Here is a 25,168-nt window from a genome sequence, read left to right on the forward strand (position 1 = left end):
GGGTTTGCTGTAATCAGGTGCACACAACACAGGTGCACTACACAGACTTTCTTTCAAGCCAACGAAGGCCCTCTGACAGTCTTCTGTCCAATTAACCTTCCTTGGTTGTTTGGGCGAAGTCAGAGCTGTCAGAGGGGCAGCTATGGTTCCACGTGCTGAAAGCTGGTCATAAAGCCACCCACATATTACATTCTTCACTGGATTCCTTTACTTCATACTGCTACAAAAACAACAAATGGCTAGAGCAATCACATTTGCAACCAGAAAGAGGTGTCTAGTAAGATCATTGTTTTGTTCTCCCTTGTTCCCCTCCCATTGCCTTTATCATGCTCTGAAACACTTGTTTATGAGCGCAATAGTAAAAAAATATAAATTCAATAGTCCGCCATGAAGTTGCAATAATACCCATTGAGGCCCAAAAAGGCTCTCACCTGGGTTTGGGTAGTGGGAGACTCCCAGTCATGTGCATCCTGTACCTTACTGGGGAGAGGTTGGATTTGACCCCCTCCTACCTCATGACCAAGATAAGTGACTTTCCCCTGAGCTATCTGGCACTTGGTGGCCTTGATAGTAAGGTTAGTCCTTTTCAAGGCCTGCAACACTTTATCCAAGTGAGTCAAATGCTCTTCCCAAGTGGAACTGTAGATGGCAATGTCGTCTAAATAGGCCACACAAAAGGCCCCCAGCCCACTGAGTGCATGATTGACTGAATGTTGGAAAGTGGCAGGTGCATTCTTCATCCCAAAAGGCATAACTCTAAATTGGTAGAGCCCCTCAGGTGTTGAGAATGCAGTCTTTTCCTTGGCATGGTCTGTCAGAGCTATTTGTCAATAGCCTGAGGTAAGGCCAAAGGTGCTCACAAATTTGGCAGCACCAATGGTGTCCACGAGCTCATCAGCCCTGGGCAACGGGTGCGCGTCGGTTTTGGTGACAGCATTGACTCCTCTGTAGTCCACACAGAACCTCCAATCCTTGGTATCTGCCTGGGAACTTGCCTTGGGGAGAAGGACCACTGGTCCAGGGACTGGTTGAGGGTTCAATAACACCCAGATCCAACATCTTTGCAATCTCAGCCTGGATGTGGTTCTTAACGGTATCTGACATACAGTAGCACCTGCTTTTGACAGGCACACTGTCACAAGTGTCAATGTTGTGCCTACACCATGGTGTTAGGCCTGGTGTCAGTGCAAAAAGAGAGGCATACTGCCGTAGCAAAGCCCTGTAGGCTCTCTGCTGCTCTGGAGTCATATCTGGAGAGATGCACTCCCTCCACTGAGCCATCCTGAGGGTTGCTATGCAGCAAATCAGGAAGGGGCTCACTCTCATCCTCTTCTTGCTCTGAAGCCAGCAAAAGACAAGAGACTTTGTCTCGCCTATGGAAAGGCTTGAGCCTGTTAACATGGAATACCTGAAGGGCTACCCCAGGGACTCCCATGTCCACCAGATAATTGACTTCGCCCATCTTGGAGATTATCCTGAAGGGTCCAGTCCACTTATCTGCCAAAGCTCGAGGCTTGGAAGGCTCCATCACAAGGATCTCATGTCCTGGAGTCACTTGCGAGGCTCTAAGGTCAAGCCAGTAATTTTTCAATTCCTGGCTGGCCTTGAGATTCGCTGTCACCCGACCCATCATTTGTGTCATCCTCCATCTGAGGCCTAACACATAGTCCCCCACTTGCTTGGAAGGACCTGGAGGGGTGGCTTCCAAACCTTCTCTGATCAAGGCAAGCAGCCCCCTCACGGGATGTCCAAAGAGTAACTCAAAGGGGCTGAAACCAACACCCTCTTGAGGTACCTCTATGTAAGCAAACAGCAGGCATGGCAGGAGGAGATCCCATTTCCAAAGCACCAAAGCACCTACCATGCCCATCAGAGTTTTGTTAAATCTCTCAACCAGACCATTGGTCTGGGGTGGTAAGAGGTGGAGAACTTGTAGGTTACCCCACACTCTTTCTACATGGTTTTCGTGTAACTAGACATGAAGTTGGATCCTCTGTCAGAGACAACCTCCTTAGGGAATCCAACATGGGTTAAAATACCCAGGAGAGCCCTGACAACCACCTTGGCAGTAACAGTCCAAAGGGGTATAGCCTCAGGGTACCTGGTAGCATGATCTACCAAGACCAGGATGAACCGATGTCCACCTAAAGTGGGAGGGTCAACGGGACCGACAATGTCGATGCCCACACTCTCAAACGGTGTGCCAACCACTGGCAATGGCTGCAGTGGGGCAATGACACTGCCTCCAGTCTTGCCAGACAACTGACAAGTTAGGCAGGTCCTGCAGTGGGACTCTACTTCTACTCCCTCCCGGGGCCAGTAATATAGCAATCTGCCCCCAGAGAAGGCTACATCCGATGCTCCCCATCCTTTTGGGATGGGGGGAGGGCCACCCCCTCTCCACTAAAACATCCATGGTGGTTTAGTGTACCACCCAACCCCACCCAAAAAAAACCTGTTTTGTATTGCCCCTTCCGTAGGTGGAGATGGGCACATTACTGTGCCCATCTGCCCCCAGGGTTGGCAAAACGTACTTCCCCATGCATTGGGGGGCCTTTTCCAACATTTCTGGTGGCCCTCCCCCCCACCCCAAATGGATGGGGGGCATCTCATATACCCCTTCCTAGGGGCATAAATCTGCCTCCAGGGAGGGCTAAATGAGGTGCTCCATCCATTCACTTGGGGTGGGGGGAGAGCGCCACACCCCTTTTGATTATATATAATCACTGTTGGTTTAGGGTCTTCCCCAACCCCCACCCAAAACATTAGTGTGCCCATCTGCCCCCAGGGTGGGCAAAACGTGTTGCCCCATGCTTTGTGTGCTGGGGGGAGAGCACTGCTTACATAGTAAGCGGCCCCCTCACCCCCCACTTCAAAAATAGATCCACAATTGTCTAGTGGCATTTTTGGGCACGGATTAAGCGATCGCACCCAGCAATGGTTCAAAGAAGGTGTTGTTGGAAAGGGGAGAGTCCCCCCTTTCCAATGACATCTCTCTTGATCTCAACGGCACAATAATGCCAGAGATCGAGGGAGCGTGAGAAGGTAACTCACCTTCTCTTTCACCGCGTGAGGCGAAAACGGCTGCCGCAGTGAAATTTACTTTCAGTTTCACGTCAGCATGCATTATGCACACTAACGTGAAACTGAAGGAAATCCAACCCCCGGGCCGTGAGGAGGAACCTCCTCCTCATATAGCACAGGGGTTGGATTACACTTTTGTGCGATCGCTGTTTTGCAGCGATCGTACAAAGTGAAGTGCCAAAAAGGACGAGGTATCTCATCCCTGCACTGCAAACGTAATGTCAAGGACGAGATACCGCGTCCTTGGCACTTAAGGTGTTAAAAGATACTTGTTATATACTACATTTTGTAGTGTTGATTGTAAATTACAACCCCACTCACTGCATCGCATATCATGAAATGCTTTTGTAACTAGATCGTAAAAACTCACACTTTTCTGATCCGGGACAATCTTTCCATGTTGTCTCTAGAAATGTGCTGTTTAGGACATTGTGGACACTCATGGTTCCACTCGTAAGACATTCCTACATATTTCTCTACACTGTCTGTTTCCTGCACTAGCACCTCAAAAAAAGTTATTCAAAGCTCTTGACTATCTTCCTGAGCATTATGAGAGAAATGTTCTCTTCCACTCTCTACAGTTGCTAAATTTCAGATTGACCTTGCCCCATGTGTGTTGTGTGGTCTATCATCTACTGATATTTTAAGAAGTGAAAGTTCCACTTTTTCTCTATGATTGAATATGTTTCTTTCAACAGTGGTGTCATTTGAAACAACATGCACCAAGCAGCATTTGAATAGCATTCAACTCCTGTTTCATTACTACATCTACAGTGGTAATATGTCACATTTGTTTGACTTTCCAACACTGGTAGACTGTCCTGTTTAACACACTTAAGAGGAACTATTTCATTAGAATGTAGCTTCACCTGTTGCTTATTTCTTCTTGTAATAAGCTCTGCAGAAAGAGGTATAAGGTCATGGTGAGGAGCATACAGTACACAGCATCTATTATATGCTTCAATACATAAAATGTCAGCTGTCACTTTGGCATCGTCAAAGTTCATTAAATATAAACCTTCAATATTTTTAACGCGTGACAGTGCCACATATGACATTCCTTCTTTAAACACTCTGTGACCAATGTCAGTCAGTGCTGCATCTAAAACCAGCCCTTTTTATTTATGCACAGTAATTGCATTAGGAGAGCACAATAGAAACGGTTCTCTTTTCACAAAGATATCCTTAAAAATCATGAAGCGTTCAGAGGTATGAGAAATCAACAGAGGTTCCTGTACACAATCAAATTTTAGGAGAATATGATCAATGTTTGTACTGTGAGCAAAAGTGTGAAACACAACCACTTTTCCAATTCCTCCATTCACTAGACCCATTTTTACATTCAAGTTCCGTTTTAACTTTACTTGGGCATTGATGCACAGTTTTAAAATGGACTCTGGACCTGCTGTTTATATCTTACATTGACTTCCTCTTAAACAAATATTTCAAATTTATACATACGAATTAGAAGTCAATAAAGGTACAGCTTAAAATGTATCAAAATATAAAAAAAATAATACTCAAGCAGCATACTTCAATTATACAAATCCATAATAAATGGAATCATAGGGAAATCCACAGAATACCAATAATACCATCATCACATAGTCATTGCTACCTTGGTCCAAAGTTAAATATTCACAACTAATTTAACATCAGCTTCAAAACTCAATAAATTATTTTCTACACATTTCCACACCTGTGTGATAGCTATCGTGAGACCTTGGTTATAGCCAGATAAGCTTCTCATCCAAAATAATTCAGTAGTAATGTCATCAATATCATTGACATATTGTTCAAATAGCATTCATACGAGGATCTCAATATTGGACAAGATGCGAGAAGATGCCGGGCTGACTCAATGCATTTCTCATCATTACAGATTCTGCATGTTCTTTTTTCTAGCGGTAGCCCAAACCAGGCTCCAGTAATTTCCAGAACCTTCAGTCTATTAAACCTAATGTTCAGAAATATTCTTTGTGTTACTAGCGAAGGAAGTAGCTTGAGATAGGCTTGGGGCGCTTTATAAATGAAATGCATATTGGAGAAAGTGCTGAGTGATTTCATACCAGCTATCTTTTCACGGCTTGCAACCCAATCCCATTTATCTTTCACGGCTTGCAACCCAATCCCATTTATCTGCACAGCTCTTAAAAGATTTAAGGTGAGCGCCCTCGCCGTATTCCCAGTGAGGACACCATCCTATCTTATCAAAGAATTTTTAATTTCTTATTTGAAAATCCTGCAAAGCACCGCACTTGTTTTCCACCATAGCAGTTTTCATAACCAACATTAAGGATTGAGAATTAGCAAACATGATCTTTATGTACAGTTTCTCTCTATTTATTTTGATCATGGTAGCCAGGGATATCAGCCCTAATTCCAAACGTATAGCTGTCATAGGGGTATAGTTACTCAGACCCAGAATTATTCTCCAGATCACCTCCTCCAACTAATCAGCCCATTCTCCCCATTCCTCAAATGATGCTTGCAGACCATATAAGAAGGCAGCAGATCGACCTTGCTTATAGACACTCAGAATGCCAGATAAAGAATAGCCAGCAGTTTTTTTTAGAGAAAATAGCTATAGTTGCCATAGTAGACAATACCTTCACTTTCTTATTTTGCTGCACTATAACATTTCTATTTTTTTCAGTGGAGAGATCATACCCCAAATATCTATAGCACTCTGTTATACTGATAGTCCCAAACAGGCTATTGAGATAATTTCTATTAGAGCGCTCCCTGCCCACTGCCATAAACTGAGTCTTAACTAAATTAACTTTTAGGCCGTTACTCTCAGCATATTTGCATACCTCCAGTGCACTTCATGAAATACCAATAAATATATTATACATAATTATTAAATCGTCGGCATACCCGATCCACCCCACTTTGCTATTTCCTATTTTTGGGAATGCATTGCCTTTTTCAACAAACACCTTTCCAAAGTCAGCTAAGAACAAGTTAAGCAGGGTAGGTACAAGCCCACAACCCTGCCTAACTCCTTTTCTAATAGGGATCTGTTTGGAATGATTACCAAGATTGCTCAATCTGACTCTGTCCATATTGTTCTTGTATATCATTTTGCAAGCATGGAGGAGGTGGTCAGGCATGTCCATTTTCGGAAGTTTAGCCCACAGCAAAGGCATATATATAGTATCAAATGCTGACGAAAAGTCGACAAAGAAAATGTATAGAGGCAGATCCTTTTTTTAATTTTGCTTCCTCCAGCAGAAAACTTATGACCAGAATGTTGGTATTCGTCAATCAAACCTTTCTAAAGCCTGTCTGAAATATACTATATATGTTCTCCCTCGCTATCCACAGGTTAATTTCTTTCAGGATTAGCGTAAAGAACACTTTGCTTGTAACATCAGTCATGGCCAGTAGGCGGCAGTTCTCTGGTAGAAGTCTTGAACCCTTCTTAAAAACTGGTATAATGTGAGACGTCCTCCAGGAATCAGGGAAAATACCAGTTGTTTTTATCTTATGAAAAACCATCAGGAGCATGTCTGCCCAGAAATCAGGATTGTCTTTAATAATCACATTGCATAGGCCATCGGGCCGGAGGCCAGCAAGGATTTCATCCTTTTAATGATGGCCATTATGTCCTTCAGATTTATATTTAATTCCGGTAGGGCTCTCTTCTCCAAAGGGAAATCATTACCGTCAAATGTGTTACTCAAGAAGGTTTCCCAGGTAGTCTCATCAATATTACAGATGAGTTCCTCCTGGGCTCCTCCAGTCACCATTTTATATTTAGACCACATTTTCCTTGAATCACCATCAAGCATTATTCTAACCATGCTTTGCCATATTACATTGTTCTCAGACATATAATATCTCTTCCTCCAGTTTCTATACCCATTTTCTATTTTACACTTTCTAGTAATGGCATAATCTGGATCAAGATTCAGGTGCACAATAGCCTTAATTGCCTGACCCGCCCCATCGTTTTCTTTTCTGTTGCTATATTCTTATCATGGCCATCTAGTTGGCTGCACTGCCGAGACTTATCAACTAAATCCGTATCATCGCGCGACACTGCTAATGCTATCCTCTGCACCTACGCTTCCTAAACCATTGTCAGGGCTGCACACTCTGCCTCTTTGAACATTGCCCGTGGTACTAGGGCATAACTTATTCTCTGTAGCTTTCGTGCCATTGCAAACTTTGCACGTTGTGCCTTTGTACTTCAACTTTTGCATGGTCTCTTTATGTAGAGGCACACTAATGATTATACTGTGCCTTATGGTCGCCTACCAACCACACAGACTATTGTGTTGTGCCTTATGGTCGCCTACCAACCACACTGACTATTGTGTTGTGCCTTATGGTCGCCTATTGACCACACTGACTTTGTGTTGTGCCTTATGGTGCCCATTGACCACATTGACTATTGTGTTGTGCCTTATGGTGGTCTACCGACCACATTGACTACTGTGTTGTGCCTTATGGTGGCCACCAACCACAGTATGTGGACAGTAGGCAAAGTGTACGAAGCATGTGAACTAATAATGTATGCATCTGATAGATAATGCTGCCACAGTTTATGACCTTGTTAAACGTAACGTATATGAACACTCAGTCACCAGTCTCTATAGCTCGGCAATCAACTCTATCTAATTACTGTGTCTTACCAGACTGAAGCTATTACGTATGTGCTCTACAGCTTGTGGCCACTGATTACTGCCCTTATCACCTCTGCCTTGTAATCGCCTAGCTTCCAGCCCTACTGCACCTCACTAAGCCACCCGATAGACTGAAGCTTTGCTCCTCTCACCTAGCTTACTTTGTGCTCGCCACCCCAGTCCTGAATACTGAAACTGTGCTTCCAGGTCCATTGCACATACTCGTAATCGTACAACATGTACCTACCACCACTCTACACAACACTCCTAAGAGCCCTCCTTTACATAATCACGCTACAAGACCTTACCATGCCTCAACATACCCTACCATTGGCTCCTGTACATTACTCGGCCAAGCAGCTCACCAGACCATGCACTCTAATACAAAGGAATCTTAAACTACGTGCAAGACTCCCAAGATTGCATGACTACTTACCTAAAACAGTATCTAACACCACTACTGGCCCTAGTAAATCCAATCGACATCACCTGCAACTCAACAGCAGACTCTTCAGAGAGACTGTTACACCCCCCAAGGCCATTCCCAAGGCACTGACCCCACCAGCTCAACCAACGATAAAAGGGGCGTACATAAATGCACGCTCTATGGTCGCCCACGCAACGGAGATTGCAGACATACTACATAATGGAAACTTGGATTTTCTAGCCATCACAGAATCCTGGCTCCACCCCGCAGCCGGCCCAGCAATTATGTTAGCCATCCCAGATGACTACACCCTCCTCAGACTAGACCTTACCACATCGCGAGGTGGAGGTCTTGCCATCATACATAAAACGAATCTCACACTGAAACTCGATCCACCTCTTAGTACAAACTCTTGTGAAGTCCTCACAGCCAAGCTATCCATAACTAACTCACATTTTGTAACTATCCACCTTATCTACCGCCCACCAGGCCCTATAGGACTCTTCGAAAAAGATCTCAATAATATCCTATCTAATAATCTGAAAAGTACCTCCCAGAAACTCGTACTAGGAGATTTCAACCTAGGACTCCATGACCCCCGAGACTCGAATGCCACACTAATCAATAACTCCCTAGAGGAACTAGGTTTCACCCAAAAGATTACATGCCCTACTCATACTAAAGGCAGAACCCTTGATTGGATTGCTGTGCACAATTGCCCCATCTCTGTACTATCCACACTACCTCAGCTCTGGTCAGACCACTATCTGATCACTTTCGCCTTAGAGGCCCCACCTGCGCTACTCATTGATAATGTAGCCCCAGCAGTCCCCACTAGAAATAAAAGAAACATCACGCCAGAAAACCTCATCCCGCTGATCATACCCACCCTCAATTCTATACCAGACAACACTGACCCATTTACCATGGTAGACGTGTACAATAAAGTGATGCTATCAACCCTTGATGCCATAGCTCCCTTAAAGATTAGAAAAAGCAAACAACGTAAACATGTGAACTCCTGGTTCTCCCCACAACTAAAAAAACTCAGACGTGAGAAACGTCGTTGTGAGAAAATATGGAGACTTGTTCCTTCAGAGACCAATAAGCGCAACCTAAGTAAGCAATCAGCCCTCTACAAAAAAGAAATAATTTCCGCCAAACAAACTTCCTACAACCTCCGAATCACCCAAGCTAAGTCCAATACTAAAGAGCTCTTTACAATTCTGAAGGAGTTAGAATCTCCTATCCAAACCCCAGACTCCTGCACTAAGGATAAAAACTGGTGTACAAACATTCAAAATGCCCTGTCTAATAAAATCACCACCTTGCAAATGAAGATCCACCATAAAAAGGCTACCCTTCTCGCCATTACGAAATCCAATATTAACGATGTGACAGTGACACCTTCCATCCTGACCCCCTCACTTGATACCACCCCCCACTTCAACTTCCGCAAAGCATCCATCAAAGAGGTTGAGAATGTCATCCTCACTCTTAAACCATCGAACTGCCACGGGGACTTATGCCCAGCACAACTTATAAAAGATGCAGCTCGTGAATTATCACCTTTCATCACTAAACTAATAAATGCATCCTTCAACTCAGGCATAATACCCAATAACCTGAAACAATCATGGGTCCTCCCACTCCTCAAAAAACAAAACTTAGACCCCGCCATACCCACGAACTATCGTCCTATCACCACAGTACCATTCTTGCTTAAAATCATCGACAAATTGGCATATTTACAAATCCAACAATACCTAGAATATAACCACCTTCTAGGAATCCGACAATCTGGTTTCAGACCCCAACACGGAACCGAAACCGCTTTGGTTGACCTTAAGATACAAATTGACGAGCTGAAAGACCAGGCCAAAACCGCACTGCTGCTGCTCCTTGACCTCTCAGGAGCTTTCGATTTAGTCGACCACAAGATTCTGTGCAAACATCTCGAGTCGGCCGCACACTTCTCCCATGAGGCTATAGGCTGGATTCAGTCCTTCCTCAGTGATAGAACAATGCGCGTCTTCTCACCATTAGCGGCTGCTGACCCCACGCCCATCGCCTGTGGCGTGCCTCAGGGCTCCTGCGTCTCACCTACATTGTACAACATCTTTACAAAGCCCCTTTTCGATGATCTCGACGGTCTGGGTATCACCTACACAAACTATGCAGATGATACTCAGATCCTCATCCCGTTGTCGGGGGATTATGACAAGGATTTGGCCTTTGTAAACAGAGTGTACCTCATCATTCAGGCATGGATGGCCTCACACGGACTACGCCTGAATGATGACAAAACAGAACTCCTCATTCTTGGTACCTCAGCCAATATCAACAAACTCGGCCAAATTTACTCATCATTCGTAATTGATAACAACACCATCACTGTGGCCAAGGAGGTAAAAACTTTGGGTTTTTACCTAGACTCCTCACTATCATTTAACAAACAGGTAAACGCAATGGCCTCCGCCACTGCTTATACTTGTAAACTCATCCGAGCTGCCAAACCACTCCTAACACCTAATAACTGCACTACCTTGGCCAGAGCATTGATCCTATCTAAGCTGGATTACTGTAATGCCCTTTACGTAGGCAGTAACAAACATATCATAAACAAGATCCAAATCCTTCAAAATAATGCTCTAAGAGCAGCTCTAAGTATCCCCAAGAAAGCCCACATCTCAGATACCAGAAGATCTGTTAACTGGCTTTCCACGAAAGACAAAATTTTCCTTAAGTCTGTCTCACTGACACACAAATGTCTTCATGACATGGCCCCGAAATATCTGATAACAAGATTCTCTAGACAGGTTTCATACCGCCCCTCCAGAAGTGCCAACGCCAATCTACTACTAGTCCCAAGATTCAAACGGTCCCTGACTGGAGGGAACAGCTTCCCTGTTAAAGCAGCTACTCACTGGAACTCACTACCGCCACCTCTAAGGAAAGACATCCCTTACTTTCAGTTCAGGACATACATTATACAATGGATGAAGGACCATGACAAATAATACTCCCTGGTGGCTCCTCATGCCATTATCAGTGCCATCACCAATTGTATTATTGTTCAGTGTACCCTCGCTACCTCCTGCTACTATATAAACTGCACTAGATGAAATGTCTTTGATATCTGTTTACCCATGTTACCATTGTATCCCTATTGTAACTCCACGGGACGTTATTTAATTTGCTGTATGTAACTAAGCTATACAACCCTCTTACTATGTTCGCGCCTTGTTATCCTTGTGGTTATGTGCTCATTATAAATAATAAAACAAACAAACAAACAAACAAACATAAGGGCTTTCCGGTTTAGACCCAAATTTCATAGAAGCAATTTTGCCCATTGGTATAAAGCCATGCATACAGGATGCTATCCATATGACTATTTCCTCTGCCATCTCCATATATTTGTATTCATTTCTTGGGCCTCTACTCCATTTTCCTATCTTTTCCAGATTTCTATCAGACCATCCAAGTCTGTTCCCACTTGCATTCACATTTAATGAGCCAATCCTGTCCCTGTATCACATTTTTATTTGTACAGAGAGCAATGCTAAAGCATATCACAGCATGATCGCTAAATTCATTGAAGCTTACTTGAAATTCCTGGATCTCAGAAAAGATCTTAGTATTAACTAATATATAGTCCAACGTGGATGAGTACAAGCCATTACGCCATGTAGACGCTAAAGGTATGTCATTTTTTACTGATCCATTAACCATAATAAGATCACGTTCTATAAAAAATACATTCCACCTTAAATCTTTGTAGTTGCTTTTATCTATTGGACTATCATAAATATTGGCAGAATCTTTATCAACCAAAACTTTAGCATTTAAGTCACCAGCTACTATAATATCAACCTTGTTGTTCTCAGCATATCTACCAGCCACAAGTTCAAAAATGCTTACCTGGATCCCCAATGTATAATCATCACCAGGAGGATCATAAAGATTGATTAGTAAGATTCCACTCTAATTTTTATTTCTACCCCTAATACATTTTGGTCAATCACTTCAAAGGGCCATTCCTCCAAGGGGATATGATTGGATACTAAGATGGCTAACCCACGATAGGGTCTACCTTTGGATCCCCAGTTGGCTAACCAGCAATGAGAGGTATAACCATCAAAGTAGGCTGGTGCCAAAAGCCACGTTTCTCGAAGAAGACAAAAGCAGCCTTTCGTATAAAGCAGTTGGACCCCTACTGATGAAAAAGCTGTTTATGATGGTGTTCCAAGAAATGATTTTAACATCACCTCAGTTGTTATTGATCATAGGGGGCAGAAAAGAACACAACCACTCCCAGTGCGATTTTACATTGGTCTCACCAGTAATACTAGATTTAGTTCTTTCATTCAGGCCCACCTTTCCAAGCTTCCTGTAGTCATGCTTGACAGTGTTTATTTTAACCTTTCGTGATAACTTCATCATACACTCTCAAAGCAACTTGTAACCTTGTTTATTAAGCTTGTGTTTCAATATGATTAGACAGACTACCTTGTGAGAGTAACAATGAACCTTAGTAACACAGTTGGGGCATTATTCCACACATTTAAAATCATCATTAAGGATCTCCATCAAACAGCTTCTGTTTCTAGCTGTTTTCTTCCCTTTGGTCAAGCCCCGAATGGTAAATGATTTCAGGAGGAGATCACTTTTCTTTTCCACTCTAGATTCCGCCTTTATGTTCATTCTGCTAGCTTTGTTAATGGGTACAGACTCTAGCACAGGTAATTGCCAATGGATTCCATAGAAGTAATACTACTATCGAAAGACGATTTGGTACAATCCATTGAGCTTTCTGATGAGACTTCTTCAATGACTTGAGAAGCCACAGTTAGTTTAGTTTTTCCAGCTGTAGACCCAATTAACCAATTTGTAAGGTTTCCAGATTTCATAGCAGTTCTTTCTGCTCTCCGTGCTGCTTTCTTTCTGGCCATTTTGGATGAGCTTTGGCCTTTCGGCATTTTACCAGTCACATCCTTGTCAGTCCCTTCCTTGTTAGCATGCAGGACTTAACTGGCATTGGTAGCCAGTTTACGCTTCCTTCTCTTTTCCCTTTTTGTTAGATGCCCATCATCACCTTCTTCATCCTCATCACTACCCATCAACATTTCCACTTTGGTGGTTGATTCCTGATTTTTAGGGACATTAGTCTTTATCCCTTCTTTTATTGGTACTTCAGAAACCTGTTTCTATAGATCAGGACTAGAGCTGCCCAAGCCTCAATTATTCGGATTTAATTCCCCCAGCCCAGCCAAAAGTGATGTTATGCGTTAGTTTTAACAGGATTTTTAATGCAAAACTAGTGGCTTCGTTGTGAGCCTCAAGGTCTTTGAACTTATCACCATAATAACGATCCTCACACTCTTGGTCACTAAGTGAACCATTTTGCACCTGCTTGTCACTGAAAATAATAGGGGTTTCATCAATCAATCCTGTGAGACATGGAGAGCAAGAAAGCCTTGTTGATGGCAAGTGGCAGTTCAAGCTATTGTCCTTAGCAGGGCTCCTTGTTGTAACTTGGTCCTTATTGATTGATTTAAGGGTATTAACCACTGCAGCTTTTTCAAGAGTTATAATTTGCTCCTCCAAGCTGTAGCATAGATTTAATAGGGAGTTGTTATTGTCTAACTCTGCAGTAGTACCATTTCTTCCACTGACATTGCAGTCTCCTCTGGCTCGTCATGTATTTCGATGGCAACACTCTGTCCTGTGAAGAAATCAGGGATTTTTGCCATGGCAGGTTTAAATCCCCCATCCTCGATAATAGGAGGCTGTTTGGTTGCTCCTTTTGTTTTGCCACCCGTCTTCTGTTTATTTCAAAGTTTCATCGGTGAAGAATGTCAGCAGGAGGTACTTGTGCTAATAGACCCAGACAGCTCAAACGGCTGTAGAGTTTTAATACAGGTGGTTCCAAGAAAGTATCAACAGTCACCACCTGCAACTTGCGAGGGTCAACTATTGTGTTTACTTTTGCCCTTTAGACAAACTGGGAAATGGTTCAAAGACAGAAAAGTCTGCAGTCATTGTATCACTCTAAGCGCCCAAGCAGCACTTTTCACCCGCCGTTTGGGAATAAGTCAGGGATTCCGAGTCTCTCAGGCAGAATTACTACACTCGCTATCAGGGAAACTGACTTCTAAACTATGTTAGTCTCTTCCCCTTACATCACTCGACAAGACTTACCCATATAAACGCTGGGTATCTGTGTATACGTAATCGGTAGAGGGCAGTTGATTATGCCTTCTCCCTTCTTCCTTTGTTCTGCGGACTGCATACTGCTCACTTTGAGCTCCACTTCGTCGGTCCGCTTTGCGGATCCCGCGACGACTTGAAAAAAAAGGTGGCCGGAGCTTCCTCCAACAGAGCAGCGTTCTGCTAAGTCATCACAGCACATAGCCAAGCACAGAATGAGATGCATATACTGCATACTGCCCACTTTGAGCTCCACTTCACGCTCCGTTTCACAGAACCCATGATGACTTGAGAAAAAACAAAATGGGCAGAGCTTCCTCCAACAGCGCAGCATTCTGCTAAATCCTCACAGCATGTAGACAAGCACAGAATGAGCTGCAGATACTGCCCACTGCCCACTTTGCGCTCCACTTCGCAGCTCTTATCTAATTCTAGTAGATTTAGCTGCCCCTCTAAAACTTAGCACAACTTTATCTCTATGATGTCTTGCTTCTCAGACAGAAGCATTATAGAGTTGAACGTGTCACACTCTGTGACTGTACACATCAACGCCACACAAGAAATGTTATTTTCTTGAAGAGTCAGCATGACATCAGGTCGAGTACAACCTGCATGGAACCTGTTAGAAAACAGTCTCCCTTTCAAGACTGTTTTCATAGTCTCCTCAAGGATACCTATGCAAATATTATTTATCATTTCTGCATACTCTAAAGCTGTAGATTGCCTCATATTAATGGTAAATTCTTTGAATTCAAAATAATTCCAAAGGTTGACATTACCAGCGCTACTTATTGTTTTTTGACTATCCTTAGATTACAGGATCTTGAAGACTGGTTGACCTTTCACAGAGGTTAACTGTAACAAATCCCTGAAAATATTTACCTCCAAACAAAACATTTTAGTCAGTCCTCAAGACCTCCTGCATACGCAGGTGAAAGAAAGATAGGACCAAGTTAGATACCATGCTCACTTCATCTACAATTAAAGCATTCAATTTTATGACAACTCTTCTAAATTCTTGTGCTGCATTTGATGCATGTTTTTGATACTCAAGTTATTTATCATGTTCCAATCAATGTAAAGTAACCTCACCAATGTTGAATGCTGCTAAATCTGTACAGCAGTCACAATACATGACAGAGAGTAATCAGTCATTTGTATCGTTGCTCTCAAAGCATTAATTAAAAAAGATTCTCCAGTCCCAGCTTGACCACTAAAGTACATCAGTAGAGATCTGTACTGGACTCAAGAACATTCATGGGTGTCATGTTTTAAACAGTGTAAGAACCTATAATTGATTATCCCATAAACATATTTCTGCTCTTCATTTAGTGTGCTTACTAATGTTTCATATTTTTATCAGCAACTTTATTTTCTTGCATTACACTCTCCACTTCCATAGCGAGCTCCATATCAGTTTGTATTAAAGGCTCTGCTAACACATTTTGACTTCCTTCTGCAGAACCTTGACTGCCCTCAGGGGTCTCTTTTGCCAATTCAGCTGCCTAATGCTCTTCTTGGCGTCCTTCTGGTCAAACTTTGCATATGTTATTTCTTTTTAGGCAAAAAATTATTGTTCAAAAGTTTCAAAACTTCCAATCAAATCTAAATAATTCTGTTTTCTCTGCAGTTTGGCAAGACAGTGGGCCTCATTACGAGTTTGGCAGTAGCCGTGCCCTTATTAAGGGCATGGCTACCGCCAAACTTGCTACCGGTACCCGCGAATGGGCCATTACCAGTCCATTACGAGATGAATGGGCCAGTAATTGCCCATTCGTGGGTGCCGGTGTGGGTGGGCTCCCGATCCCCATTCTGCCCAGTAGGGCAGAATGGGGGTGGGGAGCATGGTTGCACCGGCACCGTTAATAACGGTGTCAGTGCAATCACGAGTTCTGCTTGCGGGTGCCGCTCTGCGCGCCTGGTCTAACCAGGCGTGCTGAGCGGCACCTGCAAGCAGAACTCGTAATGTGGCGGTACGGTAACAACGGCGCCGGTAGCACTACCGGCGCCGTTGTTGCCTTACCGCCACATTCGTAATGAGGCCCAGTTTCATGTGGTTTAAGAGATTTGACTTGTCATGTCTCACTAGAAAACTATTTCACCCCAGTGCCAAGGCCTTTTTTGGTGATGTGGGTATATCGCCATACTAACGTTTTCTCTTTCATTAACCCCCTAAGTGCAACAGGGAGGTAATCCCAAGGACTAGATACCTCGTCCATGGCACTTAAGGGGTTAAACCGTCCTCTGTCAATGTTTGCTTCAATGTTTCGATAGAAATAGCATTCTGATACAGAGCTTCCAACTCTGATGACCTATTTATATATTTATTTGATGTATTGGGTATTTATAGAGCACCTATACAGCAAATGGTGTTTCAAGGTGCCACAAGACAAAAAAGGGGAAAGGACAGGGAAGAAAACAACAATGGGGATCCTACTAGGCCTTGTGTCATTTGGATTGAGCAAGTCCAGTAACAAGAAGTGCAAGGGGGAGAGGGTTGGGGAGGGGGGACTTCCCAGTCAGGGGAAGGGATAATGCTAGGGTGGGAGGGAATTGTGGGGGAAGAGTGAAGTCATAAAGAGCAAGGGGGAGAAGGAGGTGAAGAAGATGCCCCCTGGGGCTTGGCAAGTGCTAAGGCGAAGCCAGATGGACAAGTGCCAGGGGATGCAGGGAGTGCAGGGAATGAGCAGCACATGCTAAGTGTGAGGACAGGGTGGACCAGGCTTAGTAGGGATGTACACTCTGCCAGGCTAGTCAGGGGAAGGGGGCCCAGAAGGGCAAGTGCAGGTTATGGGGGCATTAGGGAGAGCAGCTTGCTGGGGTAGACAGAATGAGGAGGGCCTGGTGCCCTATACGACTCAGAAGGGACCAGGCAGCCAGTCAATGCAGCATTGGGGGCATTAGCATGGGAGAGGGAGAGGGAAGGAAGAAGAGAAAAGGAGGGCATTGAGAAGCTTATGGAACATAAGAAGATCTGGCTCAAGCCTGAAACGGGCAGGGAAGCCATTCCAGAGGGAGGCTCCTGCCGAAGAGAGAGATATACCCCCCACTCTCTGCTTGGAAAAGCATCTGATATGCAGAGAGTTAGAGTTAGAAGACCGAAGGACTCTAGCAGGGAGGTATTTAGAGAGAGAGTTGGAAGAAGCGGGGTGCCAGGCCCCAGAAAGCCTTGTGGATGATGCAGCGGGTCTTGAACATGATCCTTGCAGCCAGTGTAGAGATTTTAGGGTTTGAGAGATGCTGTCCCTGGTTTTGAGGCCAAGGATAAGTCTTGCATTCCTATTCTGGATTAGTTGAAGGGGTCAAAGAGAGGATAATGGCAGAGTGAGGAAGAGGCTGTTGCAGAAGTCCAGCCTAGAGAGGACCAGAGCTCTGGAGACATTGAGTTTCTGGGGGAAGGTGAGGAAAGGGAGAATGCCTCTGAGGAGGTGCAGCTGAAAGTGAGCCTTCTTGGAAAGGACTGTGATGTGAGGAGAGTAGGAGAGAGAGGAGTCGAAGATGACACCAAGGTTTTTAGCCTCACAAGGGGGTGAGGAGAAGGGACCCATGGAGGGCGGCCAGAGAGTAGGATGTCAGTCTTACTGGCAATAAGGCAGAGATGGTTAGCTATGCACCATGCCTGAATAGCAGTCAGACAGTCAGGAATGAGAGAGGAAGAAGAGGAGGAAGCAGAGGGAAGCTTGAAGGAGAGCTACAAGTCATCCGCATAACACTGGAAGTGAGGAGAGAAGATAGAGATCAAGTGGGCCAGAGGAGCAAGGTAGATGTTGAAGAGCCATGGCGAGAGGATAGAGCCCTGAGGGACACCCCAGGTGGAGAGTGTTGTGGAGGAGAGTAAAGGGCACAGTTGAACCTGGCAAGGTCGGTCAGATATGAAGGAGGTTAGCCAGTCCAATGCCAGGTTCATGATGCCCAGGGAATCACTGAGCTGATTTATAAGGGTGGTATGATTGACTGCATCAAGGGCAAAGGAAAGGTTGAGAAGGATGATAATGGAAGGGGAGTTGGAATCAAAATTTGAGAGCAGGTCTTCACAGGTAATCAGGAGAACAGTTTCCGTGCCTCTGGCTGCTGTGAAGCCAGACTAGTGGTTGTGGAAACAACCAACAGATTCAGTGTGGTGGATCAGTTGGAAGAAGACCAACTTCTCCAAGAGTTTGCCCTTGAATGGGGTACTGGAGATAGGGCTGTAGTTAGTCGGCAGGAAGGATTGTCAGAAGGCTTTTTAATAAGAGAGTCTACAAGGGAGTGTGTGAGGGGTAGTGGGAAGGAGCCAGTGGTAAAGGAGTGATTGCAGATATCAGCCAAGGCTAGGGCAAGGAAGGCAATGTTGTCCTTGATAGTTCTGGAGGAGCAGGGAAGCACTTGTTCAAAGGAGACTTTCATGGAGAGGACTTGTTTAGAGACCTCATCCACTGCTATGGACAAGAAGGAGAGTAGGAGAGAAGGGGAGAGGGGCGCCAAGGGAGGACTGAGAGTGGGTGAGGAAGGAGGGAGGAAAGTAGAGGATGCTTAGGAAAATAGGTAACAATCAAGTTGTTTTTCAAAATCTCTGTATTATCAGGTACTCTTTCAGCTAACTGCTGAATTTCACTCAAAGGTTTCAGTACCGTATTTCTTGTAGTTGCAGGGCCAGGCATTAACAATACTACATTAATGTTACGTCCATACAGAGGCAACCAAGTCAGCTGATCTGCAACTTCCACACTGTCTATGAGAAAGATTCTTCAGACCAAAGCTTAGAAGTTTCTGACTAAGACTTTTGTCTGCTGATAAATCTGCCCACACTTCAGCTGAATTGCTCTGTTTGCTGTAACATAGCGAGCAACAGCTGTTTTGTTATCCGCAATATACTCTACATCAGTATTTGCATTCCAAAGTTGAGCAATGACAGGATTGTAACCATTAATGAATTGGCATTCCTTATCTCTTTTTAAATGGTTTTTATTCCTAGGACTCTCACCAGTGATATGGTGTCAGACAGATGACATAAGACTATTTGCTCGACCAACTGGTGTTATAGGCCTAGGAAAGCCAAATCTTCACTGAGTGTAGTACTTGGCTTTGCTTTTATATTTTCTCTGCTAGTACTTTCCACAAGAGTGTATTTGAAACCTTTAAACCTTGTTCCTTAGATCAGCCTTAATATGCTGAGCAGGGATAGAACAAGTAACATATTTTTGTATAAACTTCATCACACAGCCATCAGCTTCTTTACCAAACTCAGGAGAATCTGTAATCCACAATAGCATATGTATATGTGGAGCCCCACGTGCCTGGACTCTTTTCTCCAAAAAAAATGCTCAACAATACCTCGTAAAGCATTTTCTTTATTACAAATAGAATGCAACATAGCTCAGTGATGGAAGAATCGGGACACTGTTACAGGGTCCATAGCGCACAATTCCCCCGGTGTCATGTGTACTATCCTTTCTTTATTTGGATTACTTTGACGAATACACTCTGCAAGATCATCCCAACCATACAGCTTAAAGTCCCAAACCAACTTGGTGGGCCAGATTTCTGATCATGCACCTAAACTCTGAATGTCTTCTAAACCAATATTCCTTAGTTCCTCTCATTGTTGTAAGGATATTGGTTATTTTCTTTCTAAAATTTCATTTCTTTCTTTCAACATCCCACATGCAGAACATTTTTTATATCTAGTTGCTGCCTGAAGTGTATCGGCAATAGAATAACATAGTGTTGAAAATTCCCTTTTACATAGTAAGTGAAAAATGTATTCAACAATATTGCAAGAATCTAGAATCTTCAGAATACATTTGTGAACAACGATATTCTGATCGGTGCCCCTTTGTGCACCCAAAATAACGTTTTTTTCATCTGGTAAATTCCAGACTGTCACCCATTACCTCACATGAATGTAGTGGATGAATATTTTAATGTTCATGCAAACTATTCCCTTCTGCAACAGTTAGAAATTGTAACTGACCTTCAGTGCTCTTCCTTGTGGATTCAACATCAGGTATAAAAAAAAGTCTGGAACAGTTAGACTGTATACTAATCATTGTGCTTCATTAGAAACTGTAAATCCTCTTTCACCTTTCTGATATCTATAAACTGTTGCCAAACATGGTTGTCCCTTGTGGCAACATCATTTACTAAAACAAAGAATCGGCTATCTCTTGTTTCACTCATAAAGTGTTCAAATTGTCTTGTAAATCAAGAGGAAAGAGACAACTTTGCCTCTCATACTCTGCACTACTGATTTTTTTAGACATATTTGACCTCTTTGTTTGTAATGTAACAATAACCTGGAAAGGATGAACAGTTTGCAATGCAATCTCTTCAAACATGTTCATGCTTTGAAGCACAAGAGGAATTTCAGGCACTACCATGGTATTCAAGACACTTCTAGGAGGAATGTATTTTCTGTGATAAAACCCGAGACAGTGTCTAGAAAGATATAGTACATCAATTGTGTCAAATCGCTGTTCTACAACCAAATACAGGTAAGGTCCTTCCAAAAATCTTCTATGGAGTGTTTGACTTTCTCCTCAATGTACACTAATTGTACTTGTGATTTATAGAAAGTGCGTCGACAGGACACACAAACAAAGTCAGGTCTTTCACTTGAAGACAACTCAAACTTTGCAATTCCTGTTTTATTTTCTTGAAACATGAGATCTTTTGAAAGTATAGGATCATCATGTCCCCTTCCTACACGTTGTTCATTTACATATAAATTAACATTTAAATAAGTCATTTTTACCATCTGAACTGTAGAAAGTAAACTTTTAACAGATCCAGTAGTCAACATTTTAGTTAACAGTGCAAGTAACATACATGGTGTTTTGCACAGATACAGTTTAACAAGCAGATACCACATTTTGTTATGATGTGCAGCCAGCATCCACATGTGATAAAACTGACTTTTACATCTGTTTTCATCCAGTCAAGCTAGAGAGTGACCCAAAAGTCCTGTTTGTACATGAACTTCAAAGTCATCAATTCTCTGCAACATGTTGATTTGTCTCTGTACATTATCATTCTTGTGCAAGATTTGCAAGAATCTCTTTAAGACTTTACAAAAGAATTTGTCAATATTACACAAAGAATTACAAGTCCACACCAGAGTTTGTTTTTAACTTTTTCTGCAAACTGTCCTAATGTTTCTACTTCCCTACTTCTTGTCTTTTGGATTTCCTCTTTTTTCAGAAATCACATTATTTTTTACTTTTTAGCCGCTGCCACTCTCGTCAATAGCGAGAGTCATATTGCATTGTTGAATGTAACTCTCTTCTTTAAAAAAAACTTTCTGTATGACAAGTGTCTCCACTCTACGCCAAACACATCACACATGTTGTCTCATGTAAGTACAGAAACTGTTTGTAATTTCTTGTAGAATGCATTGTGACGTTAATTAATGTCTTTAGTTTGTTCAACGCTAAGACAATTCTCTTTTCAAATGGAAAGCATGTCTGATGATTCCTTCTGTTTTTTCTTTTGCAATAAAAAGCTTCACAACATGACATTTCTCAAAAGATTTGAAAAGACTCAAGAGTGGAACATTTTTAATGAATACTCATTCCTCTTTAACAACTGAAGATATTCCTATTGAATCAGTTTCACTATTATCTGTGTGACTAGCAATGTGCTTTGTTCCATTTACTTCAATGGTTGACATAGCTTCTGCCTCAATTTGGGGTATTTCAAATCATTCTTCTCTCACATCTATTTGTTCATGTCCATCAGAATACGTTTGCACAAAACATGAAACATCACTATCAATATTAATAGATGAGCATGCTTTACTTCCCTGCAAGCAATCTTCCCTGCTTGCTCTTTTGTTCTGAATTTATGAAGGCATTCTTCACCAATGCTGTTGAAAAGGAAACATAATTACTACATGCATACTCCCCCCAAGCTTTTGAGGGAGATAACACTGGCTATAAACACCTCCTATCAGTTGGGGTGCATCTCTACAGAACTTAAGGTTGCTACAGTAATCCCTCTGTTAAAAAAGCCATTGTTGGACCCTTCAATTCTCTCAAATTTTCGTCCCATTTCCCTCCTGCCTTTTCTTATGAAGATTTTGGAGGCTCTGATTTCACCACTTTTATCTTCCTTCTGGAGTCCTCTGAATGTCTTGACCGCGCCCAGTCAGGCTTTAGGCCAGGCCGGGGTACAGAAAGTGTTCTGGTCTCAGTTCAGAATGATATGGCCAGGCTGGTGGACGCAGGGGGGGTTGGTGCCCTGATTTTACTTGACCTGTCGGCGGCATTTGTTAACGTTGACCACCCTTCCCTCCTGTCCCACCTGGCCCAGATTGGAATCTCTGGTCAAGTGCTAGCCTGGCTTTCTTTGTTCCCGACCGATAGAACTCAGATCCTTTTTCTCCCTCCTTTTTCCTCTGTTCCAGCGGCCTGGGCTGTGGGGTGCCGTAGGACTCCACCTTGTATCCCATTGTTTTTAACATCTATATTTGGCCACTATTAGGTCTCATCCGCTCCCTTAGCGTCAGGTGATATTCGTATGCCGACGACACTCAAATCCTGATCCGTTTAGATCTTGATCAGGCTGAGGTGTCGTTGTGTCTTCATCAGTGCCTGATGGCCGTGGGAGATTGGATGAGCCACATCTGGCTGAAGTTGAATGGAGACAAGACGCAGGTGCTCCCCCCCCGATCCTTCACTCTGGGTGTGTTCTTTCTGGACATCTTCTCTCGGCCCTCTTCAGGTCGCAGCGGCTAAAGTGAAGAATCTGGGAATGATCATGTCAGCTTGTTTCTCGATGGACGCCCAAGTGTCAGTGGTGTGTCAAACCGGCCACTTCCATCTTAAAATATTGAAAAGGGTGCTGCCCTTGCTGCCGGCCATGTTGCAGCCGCCAGTGGTTGCGCCTTTGGCATTGAGCCGTTTCGATTATTGCAATGCCCTCTATTTGTCTCAGCCAAAAGGTGTAGTCCAACGGCTCCAGCGCCTGCAAAACTTGGCCGGCGGGTGGCAACGGGCACACCTTATAGGGCCCATATCTCGCCAGTGCTGCGTTCTTTGCACTGGCTCCCTATGGCTCACTGCATTGAGTTTAAGGCGCTGCATATTTTCAATCGGGCACTGCATAATCAGGGCGCTGAATATCTGCAGGCTAAATTTACCCGCTATCTGCCAAATCACTCTCTGCGATCAGAGTCGACAGGCTTGCTATGTGTGCCATCCTTTCACCGGTTGCATATTGGTGGACCTCCCATTGGCAGTAAAAAATATGCCTAACCATTTGGAATTCAGAAAGGCTTTAAAAACATATCTGTTCTAGATGACTGATGCTGATGGGCTGGTGGATTAGTGACCTTTCTCTCTAGCACCCTGATACCCCTGGGTGACCGTGCGCTTTAAAAATGTCTATAACATAACATAACACACATTTCACCATTACATCTCTAGAAATAATAAATCGCATAAGAGCCACAGCCACCGAAAATCTGTAAATGCCCACAGAGCAGTACTGTATGAGAATTTACACATGTGAACGATAATGGTTTTTAACCATAATTTTTACTTAAAGCTGCGCTGGTTAGAGAAATGTAGGTCTTGAACACCTACACACATTCAGCAGGGGCAAGATATTTGCAAAGATATACAGGCTTTCTAGTTCAATGTCAGTGACTAGAAATAAATAAAGCAGCTTGTGGGTATAAAGCTAACTGGTAGATTACATTTTGGTGTGCAAATGCTTTGACTTCAAATAAAAGCATGCTGCTGAAAGTCTATGGGGGTCATTCCGAGCTAGGAGGTAAGTACCGGTAAATTCCGGCATGGCGGAAAGTACGACACTGCCCTGGCGTCAGACCGCTATTTGCGGCCCATTCCGACCTCGCGGACACGCGCTTTCCGCCATGCCGGAAAAGTTCCGAGCGGCATGCCGCTAAACAACCCGCAAAACCCCCTACCGGCATGCCGCGACACGTAAATAACAACACCGCCTTGAAAGCAGCAGCATCTGTAAATAACAGTGACCGTAATTTACGGATCCCGTAAATTACGGTCACCGCAAAAAAACGGAACTGGAAATTTTGTCATCGCACAGGAGAGGGAAGGAGCACGGTGGCCATCTTTAAAAACACAATCCATTGCAATCCTCATCAGCCAGCACCCTTGGGAGCAAACTGAAGTGGGGAAAAGGATCACACCACAAGGAAGAATGCCAAAAGCCCCAAAGAAGACTGCGGACCGGCTCCGAAAGCAGAATTTGAGCCCTGAAGAACTGCAGGCCATGGTGGACTACCTGGCAGAGCATGCTGACGTTGTGTTCAGCCCTGACATGCAGAGAGAATCCATCATCCGGAAAAAAAACATCTGGGCTCAAATCGGCCAGAGGGTGAGCGCTGTAGGCAGCACCCCCCGCACTCCCAGGGACTGTCGCAAGCGGTGGGATGACCTGCAGGTGAGGGTGCGGGGCCTCCTCTCTGCAAACCGGAGTCAGGCTATGAAGACCGGAGGGGGCCCAAGTTCCCTTGTCAGACTTGAGCCTTGGGAGGAGACATGTGCCGCATTGATTGGTACCGAATCCATTGAGGGTGTCGGCGACATGAAGCGTGGGGCAACGTCGTCTGCCGAAGGAGGTGAGTGTCCAAAGTCTACACTGCCAATGGCCATTGCATGATTAAAACTCCCCCAAGGGCCATCAAAGGCACCTTCTCATGTTGCCTTCCTCCCCATCCAACTCTACCCCCCATCCAACTAATGCAGAGCCAACTGGCACGCAATCAAGGGCCAAGTGCAAGTACATAACGCACATCAACCATAGTGCATTAACTTGCAACTCACATCATGCACACTGAGCAGCCGGT

The sequence above is a fragment of the Ambystoma mexicanum genome, chromosome 5p (assembly GCF_040938575.1).
Source record: "Ambystoma mexicanum isolate Mex_15411 chromosome 5p, UKY_AmexF1_1, whole genome shotgun sequence".
NCBI lineage: Eukaryota > Metazoa > Chordata > Amphibia > Caudata > Ambystomatidae > Ambystoma > Ambystoma mexicanum.